We start from the raw sequence: 12,594 nt of genomic DNA, 5'->3' as shown, positions 1-12,594 counted from the left end.
AAAGGACAAGCAAGGAAATAAACCACAATCCCAAACACACCCCTGGAAGCAAGGTAAATGTTCATCTAGTGCTAAAACGACATGAAAAAGTTGAATATTCATTCTCTTTATTCATTACTCTTTGTCTTCATCAGTCACTTTCCTATTTTCTACTGGTATTGTTTCTGTTACCCCTCCTCAAAGCCAAATGCTAATCTTACCTGGATTGTCAGACTCTCCCACAGCTGGGAGGGGTCTGTGGTTGGTAATTAAGAGTGGCCTAAGCCCTAAGGGAAGAGGTGAGAGTTAGACTCAGCCAGGGAGACACAGGAAGGAAGGAGATCAGAGACACAGGTGGGGTGCAGAGAGGCTGGTTAGCTTAGAGGCCATGTGAGGAGTATGCACATGGCAGTTAGATTTTAATAAAGCTGAATTTATCCTGAAACTTCATCTAACTGCTGTGGATCATTTCTTTGCCTTAACCTGTTACCTAAAGACCCACCAGGCCACAGGGGCTGCAAGCAGTAGGCTGGCTCAAACCCATGTTCACTAGTCTGGGGTAACTGTGAGGAGGATGAGGCCATTACAGGTGGAATGCCTCCAGTCCCAAACCATGCACAATAATGAGAGAGATGGAGAGTGCTGTCAAATAAGTCATGATATGGGAGCCTTCTGAATGTTGGGTGGTCCCCATAATCAGGAGACTTGCAGAGCTAGTTGGAGGAGATGTGGAGGGAATGTCTTAGACCTGTGGCTGGACAGTTCTTAGGTCTCACCCCTGCCTAACAGATAGGCAGACACTCTAATTCTCTGGGAGCTTTGTCTGATGGTGTGTCCCTACTTCACACCCAGAATGAGCTCAAGGCAGGCATGTGTGTAGTAGAAGCCTATGTGCCATGCTTACCTTCAAGGCCCAGACTGTGCAGTCTCTGGCCACTCTGCTGCCACCAGCTATCCCAAGGTGGATCCTATTTATGTACTTGTCAGTGCTCTACTCAAAGCTCACCTTCACCATCTTCCAGGAGATTCTCATTGGCCTTCTTCATAGGTGAGTGGCCTGGGTCGGGTGCGGTGCTTGTCCTTGCCTTGGATGAAGAAATTTCAGACATCTGAGGCTCCTTTCTCTTTGCTTCTCCCCAGTTCCCTCAATCCGTTCATGGGCTCCTGGGTTGAGCATTATCTTCAGTATCCTGAGAGTCTCTGGCAAGCACACTGGCTCTGCATAAGGCCTGTGTGCAAGCCAATAGAAGTGGCACCAAATTGACTCTTGTGATCTACTTGGATGAAGCCAGACTGTGGAAAGCTGGCTCTGGCCCAAGAGCAGGGAGGAGGCAATATTGGGGTTTCTGTCCTCCTGGGGCCCTTTTCCATTCCAACTACATGATGAACCCTGTCTGGGGTTCTTGCTTGTGTCCTTTTGCTCTTTTGGCAGTGTGTATTGATGAGTCATCCAAAGTCTCAGTACTCCAGGAAGATCTTTTGGGATCATGTTCCATGGGAGAGTCAGCTTCTGAGTGTGGGAGACCTGCAGCATGGCCCGCTATGGAAGAAACAGCACCTGGAGATCCAGAAGGAGAAATGAAGGAGGCTGCAGCTACAGAGCTTTGCTGTGCCCAGAATATGGCCAGGTACAGACGTCCAAACTATACATTGATCATCCTGAAAATTGCTCCCAAGCTGCTGGCCAAGCAGATAACCTGGATGGACACAGTAAGCATAGGGTTAGGGCCAATGCTGCATAGGCCTCCCTTCAATGGGCCTGACTATCACCCTTAGCCTTCTTGCCCTCCAGGTTCTTATGCATTCCACCACCCACATACCATCCATGCTACCCCACAGCTCTCCCAGAGTCCCCAGAGCCCATCAGAGAGATGTTGATGTGATTTGATGGTAGGGGGCCTGGGTTAACAGTGTGTATCCAATCCCCAGCTTCTCAGCTAAGAGCCTTGAGCCAGTTTAGTCTCAGTTCTTCAAAGTGGATATAAGGATCAGGGAGATTAAGCATATGGTAACCTTCCCCCAACCCACATGCTTCTGAAGGGAGCTAGCAGAGGTGACAGAAGGCTGGGGTCTCCTGCCTCTGGAAATTATGGGCTGCCTTCTAGAAGCTAAATCAGTAAAAATGGACCTTTATTGTTTCCTGCACCACCATAGAAGGGTGGAGTCCTTGAGGTGAAGGACACTTGAAAGGAGCTGGTTCCCAGCTCACAGCTTCTTCACTTCTTCCCTAGGAATACAAGAAGCTGCACAATTATTTATCAATGCACACCATCCTTGATGCTCAGGAGAGCACCTCCATAATTAGGCTCCAAAATTGTAGGACAACCTCTCAGGGTGGGTCAATAGTTTCTGAGGGCTGTTGGCTATTTCTTCTGATTGGCCTCTCAGTCAGCTGGAACCAGCCTCCTCTGTCCCCCACAAACAGCAGACCCTGGACTAAGGGTTGTGACTGGAGGCTATTTTCTCTTCATGTCACAACCTGGGATGTGATAGACAATGTTCAACACTGACTTCACAGCTTGAAAACACTAGTGGACTGATTCACCAGTGCTTAAAGCAGTTATTCAATTCAAAGGAAAAAAAGATCTTAGGGTCCACAGACAGCCCCTTTTGATCTCAGGGATCACAGAGCTATCGTCCCAAAGCAAACCCTCCTCTAGCAGCTGAAACTGGCTTTTGTTCAGAGGGTTTTGCACCACAGAAATCTCAACTATTTTTTCATCTTTTCTCTCCACAGGAAGAACTTTGACAAATTTAAGAACCTATGTTTTAAAGATCTCTATACAAACAAGAGGCTGGTCCTTAAGATAGAGTGGAGGCAAGAAAGCTGGAAGGGAGGATGCCCCAGGCACAAGGGCATCATTATAGTATGGAATGTCTTCTCCCTGACAATGATCTTTATTAGAACAGAAAACTTCACTGAAAATGTCAGCTCCTCAGGTGACAGTGGGGTTCCTGAGGGTTGGACTAGGTTCTGGCACAAGCAGGTGAGGCCTTTCTATTTCCTTCTTGTTTGTTGTTGAGATTGGTGGTGAGGCCATTCTGCCAAGAGATTTTGGTGCCTGTGAAGTTCAGAAGGTTGTAGGCCTCCATGGGAAAGAGAAGGAATTGGGGACACATCGGGTGAAGAATGTTTGGATTTAATGAAAACTCTGCCTGCAAAAGAGCCTCTCTACTATTGCTGCCTTGCTATCAAAATCCAAGAGATCCCACTACAAGTGGAACAAAAAGGTGTGTAGCCCCCTCTTCCCCAGCCTGAAACTAATGGGAGGGTGGCTGCATCCTGTTGACATAACACCTAAGTCTGCCTGATGTAAACCAAAAAGGAGGCCTCAGGGGTGTCGCAGGATGGGATAGGAGGAGAGAGACAGGATTAGATCCAAAGAATGTGCAGTTTATAAAGGGAACAAGAAATGAGAGGTAATTCCTGAGGGTTGGACACTCCAAAGAATGATTGAGTTGGCCAGGACAATGCAGAAGAAGGGTGCTTTGAAAACATTTCTCAGGCTACAGAAAGAAATTTCCAGCTAGCACAGCCCCAATTTTCACAGGATGTGGTTTCTTTCTTTCTCCCCTTTCTTGACACAATGATGATGATGAATATTACCATGAAGGATTATCTGCATGTGAGTGGGCCTGGACTGGGAGATTAGTATGGAGATTTGGGGGACACAGATTCCTGCCCAGAGCCTTCAACTCTCAGTAACTGCTCACCTCCAGTCAGAAAGCTATAGCTTGCTATGTGACCGGGAACTCTTGCAGGTCTTAGAGAAGGTAGACTCTCCACATGGCTTTCCCATGTGGGGAACTCCAATCAGGGTGGCTTGAGTTTCTCTGGTGGCCACTAAGCCTGTCTGGTCTGTGGGAGAAGGAAGGCAGGGAAGGACATCTGTATCTGTGAACTCAGGGTCACCATTCATGAAATCTCAGTCTACCAGTTGATCCCAAAGAATTGGGTGCTTGAAGTCTCTGATTTGGCCCCATTCTCCATTTCTGGCACAAAGATCTCTAGAAATTTCTGGACAAAGCCTTGCCTCCAAAGCACCTGTTTCCATTCATCTTGTCTTCATCTGGCCCCTTGTGCAGCATGAAGATAGAGGGGCTAGCTTGCTGCTCAGACTTTGGCCTTTTTTTCATGCCCTTTCTCTCTCTTCCAGGGGAACCACCTCAATGAGCCAAATGGATATTGGTAAGCTTATGTGGATTCTGTCAGAGCAGGGAGACCAGGAGGAATCAGGCTCCAGGATGAGAAATTAGTTTCTCCTCAAAGAACTGAAGCATAGATGGAGTTTGTTAGATGAAGGGTTCTTTGTATGCAGCTCCCCAGGTTCTGTCTAGTTCCTCTTCTCAGGAGATTCCTATAGCATCTCTCACATAGACAGATGACAGACAGAAACACACACACACACACACACACATTCACTTTATCTCATTTCCTCTCTTCTGAACCCAGGAGAACCAAATTCTAAATGAGATCATTCAGCTCCAAAGAGCTGCTGAGAAGTACACTCTTGAGCCTGTGGAGGCCATTGGGAAGTGGCAACAGAATCTCAAGATATTGGATGAGGAGGAGAGGTAAGCAGAGGCCCCACCTATCCAAGGACAAGAGTGCACTGTGCCTGGGTAGTCCATAGCTGTGTCCATGTCTCTCTGCACTGTTGCAAAATTGTCTTGGGACTTTCAGGAAGGCAGAGGATAGATGCAGGGTAGACATTGGGAGGGCACTAGGACTATGACTAATAGATGTTCTGTAGCAATGCCTTTTCCAGCTCCTGAAGCCCTGGAAACTGATGAGTTTTGTCACTAGAAAGTGTCACCTACTGCAGTGATACCACTTCCACACTTAGCTACTGTGCTGAAGGCTGGAAGTTTTTTCATTCACTTGCACAATAACAGAAGAGGGTAGAGACGAACATTGTCTCTTAAATAATCTCTTCAATGGCTGTTTTTATTGGAAGAAAATGCTGATGCATACAGATAGATACATTTCAATTTATGCTATTTTTTCCTTCTGTGTTATTAAAATGCTGTTTGTAATCCTGAAGATATTGTTTGTTTTCTTTTTCAATTCTCAAAGGACATCAGATTTAGTCTTTTCCTTCCTTTGGAACTCAGAAACTTTATAGAACTGAGGTAAGATTGCACCAGTGTTGGAACCTATACTCCAAGTTGGAGTCCAGAATCATGTGGTTTCCTGAGCATAGCCAGGCATGAACCCCAAGTATTTTGCCAGGTGTAGCCTCTGAACACCAAGATAATTATGACCTAATAAATGAATTTTTTTCAACCTGAAGCATTTATTCTATAAGCAATGCTTCTCTTACCAGGGATGAGCTCAGTTATTGTGATATCAAAGAATTTTAGCTTCATTGTGAAATACTGAAAATATTTGTATTAGGTATATAACATCATGGATTGATATACTATACTATTCTTTCTTTTTTTTTTTTTTTTTTTTTTTTTGGGTTTTTGGGCCACACCCGGTAACGCTCAGGGGTTACTCCTGGCTATGTGCTCAGAAGTTGCTCCTGGCTTGGGGGACCATATGGGATACCGGGGGATCGAACCGCGGTCCGTCCAAGGCTAGTGCAGGCAAGGCAGGCACCTTACCTTTTAGCGCCACCGCCCGGCCCCAATATACTATACTATTCTTATTACCACCACCAAGTCATTTATGTTCATTAGCTCACCAAACCATTACATTTTGAAGAAGAGTAACTAAATTCTTCTCTCTGGGTAAACTTGGCATAGCACTGCGTTAGCTAACTGCATTGTTGTGAGTTTGATTTACACATTTTTCTCATTGACCACCCAGTCTCTACCTAAAAAAAAGAGTTTCTCTACCCATTTTCCTTTTGACAATCTGGGGAAACTTTCATTATTTCTCAGCTTTTCTGTGTGTTAAAGTTTAAGCTTCTATTTAGGAGTAAAATCATTGACTCTGTCCATTTTAATGAATCTGAGTCCTCTAAGTCATATGTCTTGTGAAAATGGCAATATGTACTTTTGTGCTTCTGTAATTTTTTCTCCATTCCCCTCCTTTTTTTAATTACCATTGCTGTGGCTTTAACCTGTGTGTTACAGCCACATGTGTGGTGTGGGGTTCACACATCTGTTTGAGCTGCTTGCCAGGGAGCTCTGGTCTTTTTATATGCACACACAGTCTGCAGAGTTATCACTGGTGCTTTCTAACTGTGGTGCTCATATATTTTGCCTATAGTACTCATGGGTTTTTTGAGTGATCATATTGCACAAGCCAGCATTGCAGTTGAATGTGGTGCTCATTCATTCATCTAGGCTGTTGGGGGTGTGAGCTATGCAGCATAGTTTTGCCTGGTGATCTCACAAAAAAGACTGTGGTACGGATGGGATTACAGACTCTGTGGAGACAATAGAAATCCCAGACAGCAGAACTTCTTAAATGCTCTGTGATGCTTCTCAACAGTTATAGGAATTGCATATATATATGTATATATATATTATTTAATATATGACAACTTACTGAAAATACAAAAATACTTTCCTTGCTTTTACTTTCCTTAATATGTGTGCTCAAATTGCAATTTTTTAAAGTTATTTCCCTTCTTTCATTACGTTAAGTATTTTCTTTGTGATGGGATAGAAACTCTGGCATTCCCTGTCCTATACTTCATTGCAGTGGTTATTTTAAATGGGAAAACATAGACACCTAAAAATATACTCAAGGGGCCAGAGAGATAGCACAGAGGTAAGGTGTTTGCCTTTCATGCAGAAGGTCGGTGGTTCGAATCCCAGCGTCCCATATGGTTCCCAAGCTTGCCAGGAGTGATTTCTGAGCATGGAGTCAGGAGTAACCCCTGAGCACAGCCGGGTGTGTTGATATAACGATGCTGAAAAATGAAAACAGTTCACTCTATTCAACTACACATGAAAATCACCTAACTGTACAATGATTTGAAGATTAATCCTGATAAAATCAATATCAAAATAAAGTTTCTTGACATGGATATGGCCATTATTTTTTGTTTTGGACATGACACCAAAAACATAATCCTCAAGAGTGAAAACCTAAAATGGGACTATATTGAATGAAGTAAAATAATGAACACAAAGTTAATAAAATCCATGAAATAAAATGATGAAGTTGCAAATTTGCACTTTCAAAAAGAACACAAAACATTAGATGTTCCTACAATTCAGTAGCCAACAATAGAATAACATTGTGAATAAAAGATGAAAAAATGAATTAGGTGTATACTTGCCTAAGTAACATCACTGCACCTAAAAGTATATATTTATGCTCTAATATATATATTAATCCCTCTAACTCCCTACTTTTTGTTCATATTGTTGTTATTTTCCATTTGATTTTTTGATTTTTCAGCCACACCCAGTGACATGCTGAGGGGTTATTCTTGGCTATGAGCTCTAAAATCACTCCTGGCTTGGGAGACCATATGGTGCACCAGGGGATCCAACCACGGTCCATCCTAGGTTAGAGTGCATAAGGCAGGCCCCAGTATTCTCAATTTTTTAAGCTGTACAATTAAGATATGCATATGGACACTTCCTGATTGATGAATGAAAGCTTGCAAAGCTATTCATTTTTCCTCTTAATACTTCTTTTGCTCTGTTCCACGAAGTCTGATAATTTGTTTCTTAATTCTCAGATATTCCTAGGACTCTTTTGATATTCTCTATAATCCACTGGATGTTCATTTATGAACTGTTTAGTTTTCAGGTTTCAAGTTATATATCTGATTCTCTATGTATTTCACTTATATTTTCAGAGCATCATGCTCTAAGAAGATAGCTGATACAATATCTATTTTTTATTTTGGGGAGGCATATTTTATGGGCTAGAGTATGGTTTATCTTGGATAATGTTCTATGTACACTAAAGAAGAAAGTTTATTCATATTTTAGATATAAATGCCGTATATGTAGCTACTCTGTTCCTTTACAGTCTTCAAAGCCAATATAGTTGAGTTTTAGCCTGGTTGATATATCAAAGATGTAACAATGAGATTTTGATGTCCCCCACTACAATTTGTTTTTATTGATCTTTCTCCATGTCTATTTGTATATGTGTTAAGTATTTTGTCCGTCTGTCATTTAGTAAATATTTTATTAGGAGTGTTATTTCTTACTGATGTACATATGGCTTGATTATTAAGAAATGACCTGTCTGTCTGCTATAACCTTTTAAGCCTAAAGTCTATCTCATCTTATGTTATTAGGCCATTCTAGTCTTTTTGAGTGTGTTCTTTGCTTGAGGGATTTTTCTTCTGATCTTTGACTCTAAGACTCTCTTTTCTCTGACTAATCAAAGGTGTTTTATTCAGGCAGCATAAAGTAGGATTCAATTTTCTGAACATATTGCCAGTTTGTATCTCTATTAATACATTTAGTCCACTGACGTTGAGAGAGATTATTGTCGTGGGATTTTTTACCTACCTTTTTGTAAAAGTTTGGATGTTTGAGGAGTTTATCTTGCTTTAAAGTCAACCATTCCATTTTTACTTTAAGGTCAGTGGTGTGTCTGTAAATTTCCTCAGGATTGTTTATTTATGAGGCTGTGTATTTTTTCTTTAAAAGAAATTCTCTCTGAATGAAGAATTCATACATTATTATACTGCCTAAACTTATATGATGCACAACACCAACAGAAAAGCTTCAAGTAAACTTTGAACTTGGAGTCATTGATAATGCTGATTTACATTGATCAATTTTCAAAACTATATTACTTTGGTAGGAAATATCAATATTAGAAACAGCTATGCATGTGTGTGAGAAAATTTCCTCATGTGTATTTCTCTACTTTTATTTTTCAATCTTACAGTGAATCAAAAACTACTCTCATTTTTTAAGTCAATACTATTTGTTGATTAAGGCATAGATCTTAATATGAATATTCTCAATATTTATATGGGGTGTGATTTCTCAGTTATGAGCTAGATAGAGACAAAAATAAAAATTTGCTCTTTAGAACATGACCCGAAACACCGGCCTTAATCTCTGTTTCATAAAACAGAAAAGAAAATGGTTCATTCTCTGAGGTATTGACTGTGGTCAATACTTCTTCCAACATGGTCTCTTGGTCTCTAAGGATGATGAAATCCCTTATTATTCAGAATGTTTGGTGCCAAAACCACTTCCAAACTAACACTTTATATAATTCCCCAGTGATAACTTCAAACTTCTTGGCATAGCTTTTTAGAGAGAAATCCTACTACTAGACTATTGAAAATGACTCATACTAACAGGCCCCCAGATCCCGCAACATGGTAAAATATTCTCTAAAGAAATTACATCAGCCTCCTTGTCTCTAGTGTCCTTCCTGTTAAAGGACAAAGGAGGTCAGTTACCTTTATCCCTATTCATGCATTCATGCAAATTCTTTCTTTACAAGGAAATCACAGGTGTCTCTGCCATGCCATCAGAGCATGAAAATTACACAACTTCATATTCAAAATTGTGTCTCTTTTTAGGAGTAATCTATGAGCATTTCTTTATTTTTATTTTTTATTTTTATTAATTTTTATTTTTTAATTATATGTAAATATATGTGTATATATTTAGCATGTAGAAAATCACATTTTAAACTTAAAAAATTTTTTTTCTTGAATCACCTTGAGATAAAGTTAAAAAGTTGTTTATGGTTGAGTTTCACTCGTACAATGTTAAACACCCATCCCATCACCACTGTTTATTTCCTGTCACCATTTTCCCAGTTTCCCTCCCATTCCCACTCTCCCTCTCTCTGATTTTTTTCTTAGGCATCATGTTTTGCAATACTGTTAAGAAAGGATATCAAGGGGCCAGAGTGATAGCACAGTGGTAGGGCATTTGCCTTGCATGTGGCTGATCCAGGATAGACCTAGGTTCAATCCTGGCATCTCATATGGTCTCCAGAGCCAGGAGAGATTTCTGAGAGCCTACCCAGGAGGAACCCCTACCCCTGAGCATCACCAGATGTGGCCCAAAAACAAACAAAGGATATCATGCATATATTTATACCAACTTTCAAATCCAGTTTTATCTGAGTGATAATTTCCAGCTATTATTTTCATAGTGGTCACTTCTCTATTCTAACTGCAACTCCTATTTGTATTGTATTCTGGTATTATTTTATATTATTTTTATACACCACAGATGAGAGTCGTATGTAGCTCTCCCTCAAACTCACTTAACTTAGCATGATACTCTCCATATCTTTCCATGTATAAGTGATTTTTATAACTTTATTTTTCCTGTCAGCTGCAGAGTATTCCATTGTGTATATGTACCATGTTTTCTATATCCATTCAACTATTTTTGGTACTTGGGTGTTTCTATTGTGAATAATGCTAAAATATATAGGATTTCTGCAATGTGTTTCTGGGTTGTTAGGGTATATTACCAGGATAGAATTGCTGGGTTATATGGAAACTCAATTTCTAGTTTATGAGTTATTGTTCATATTGCTTAGAGTCCAAGCCAGTCAACCTCATTCCCACCAGCAGTAAACAAGTGTCACTTCTCTCCCATATATGTTTCAATACTGATTGTTCTTTTGTTGTGTGCCATTCACTGTGGTGTGAGATGATATCATAATGTTGTTCTGCTTTGCATATTTCTGATTATTAATAATGTGGCGCATTATTATTGGCCTTTTGGTCGTTTGCATTTCTCCTTTAGGGGAGTTCCTATTTATCTGTTTACACCCCCCTTTTATAGGATGGACGAGGTGTGTGTTTTAAGTTTAAACAGTGCATTATATATATCTCATATTAATATAATATAATATAAATATTTGGTAAATAATTTCTCCCATTCATATATGGTTTTTATATCCTGGTCATTGACTCTTCATTTGAGATGCAGAAGTTTTTTTAATTTAATATAGTTTCATTTATTTATTTTTGCTTTCACTTGCTTGGTCAGTTGTATCTTATCCTTGAAGATGCATTTTCTTTTTTTTTCAGATCTAAACTTGTAATTATGCATTTTCAATATCATGGAGAGTTTTGCTATATTTTTCTGCATATACATTATATATTTAATAATATATTATTATTATATAATAAATATAAAAAAGATCTTTAGTCCAGTTGAACTGACTTTTGTGCATGGTCTTAGAAAGAAGTCTAAGTTGCTCATTTCTGCATAGCTCACACTTACCACATTTGGAAGAGGCTTTCCTTGCTCTACCTCATATATTTTGTTCCTTTATCAAAGAATAATTGTACATGTACCTGAGATCTATGTGAGGATATTCAATTTTGTTTCACTGATCTGAGGATCCATATTTTTATTCAAATACCAGGTCATTTTAATTACTACTATTTTGTAATATAGTTTGAAGTTGGGGAAAGTGGTGCATCCCATATTCTTTTGCCCAAGAATTATCTTAGCTATTTGTGGAGGCTTATTTTTTCATAGAAATTTTAGGAGTGTTTGATCTGTTTTTTTTTAAATCATCATAGGTATCATTTTAGGGGCTGTACTAATCTGTACAATACTTTGACAAGTATTGTTATTTTTGTTTTTTGAGCCACACCCAGTGACTCTCAGAAGATACTCCTGGATATACACTCAGAAATCACTCCTGGCTTGGTGGACTATATGGGATGCTGGGGGATTGAACCACGGTCCATCCTAGGCTAGCATAGGCAAGGCAAATGCCTTACCATGCACCATTACTCTGGCCCCATGACAAGTATCACCACTTTAATGATGTTAATATTCTCAATTAATGAGCAAGAGATGTGCTTCCATTTCACATGTACTCTTATTTTTTGACATGTTTTGCATTTCTCATTGTACAGGTCTTTCATCTCTTTAGATAAATTGATTTCAATGTACTTGATTTTCTGGGATTCAATTGTGAATGGGATTTTAAAAAATATCTTTTCCTTTTTTATTTGATTAGCAAAACCAAGGACTTTAGTATATTAATTTTGTAGCCTGTCACATTACTATAAAATCTATTATTCTATATTTTATTGTTTTTAGGATTTTCTCATGATAATATCTTACCATCTGCAATTAGTGAGATCTCGACTTCTTCCTTTCCTATAAGTATGTTATTGAAATATATTTCTTACCTAATTGATATGGCAATTGCTTTTAGAACCATACTGAATAGAAATATTGAGTGTTGGCAAACTTATTTTGTGTTTTCTATTAGAGAGATAGCTTTTCATTTTCCCCCTTTGGTTATGTTTGTTGTGAATTTGAGATAAATGGTTTTGACTATAATGAGGGAAGTTCCTTCAATTCTCACTTTGTTGAGAGTTTTTTTTTTATCATGAATTGGTTCTGGATATTGTTAAATACTTTCTCTACACACATTTATATGATTATATAAATTTTTCTTTTATTGATATGTTATATTATATTGGTTATCTAAGCCAACATTGTATTCCTGAAATAAGTTCTACTTGGTCATGATGTATGATTTATTTTTGATAAATTAGATTTTTTTGCTAGTATTTTATTGAGGGTCTTTGCAACTGTGTTCAACAAGAATATTGACCTATAATTCTCTCTCTCTTTTGTATTCTTTTCCCTGTTTTTTTTTTATCTGTTTTGTATCATGTTTGTTTCATGGAAGTGTGTCTATTTCTTAAATTTCCTGGAAAAGCTTAAATA

Source organism: Suncus etruscus, chromosome 9 (assembly GCF_024139225.1).
Source record: "Suncus etruscus isolate mSunEtr1 chromosome 9, mSunEtr1.pri.cur, whole genome shotgun sequence".
Taxonomy (NCBI): Eukaryota; Metazoa; Chordata; class Mammalia; order Eulipotyphla; family Soricidae; genus Suncus; species Suncus etruscus.
This window is presented reverse-complemented; position numbering follows the sequence as displayed.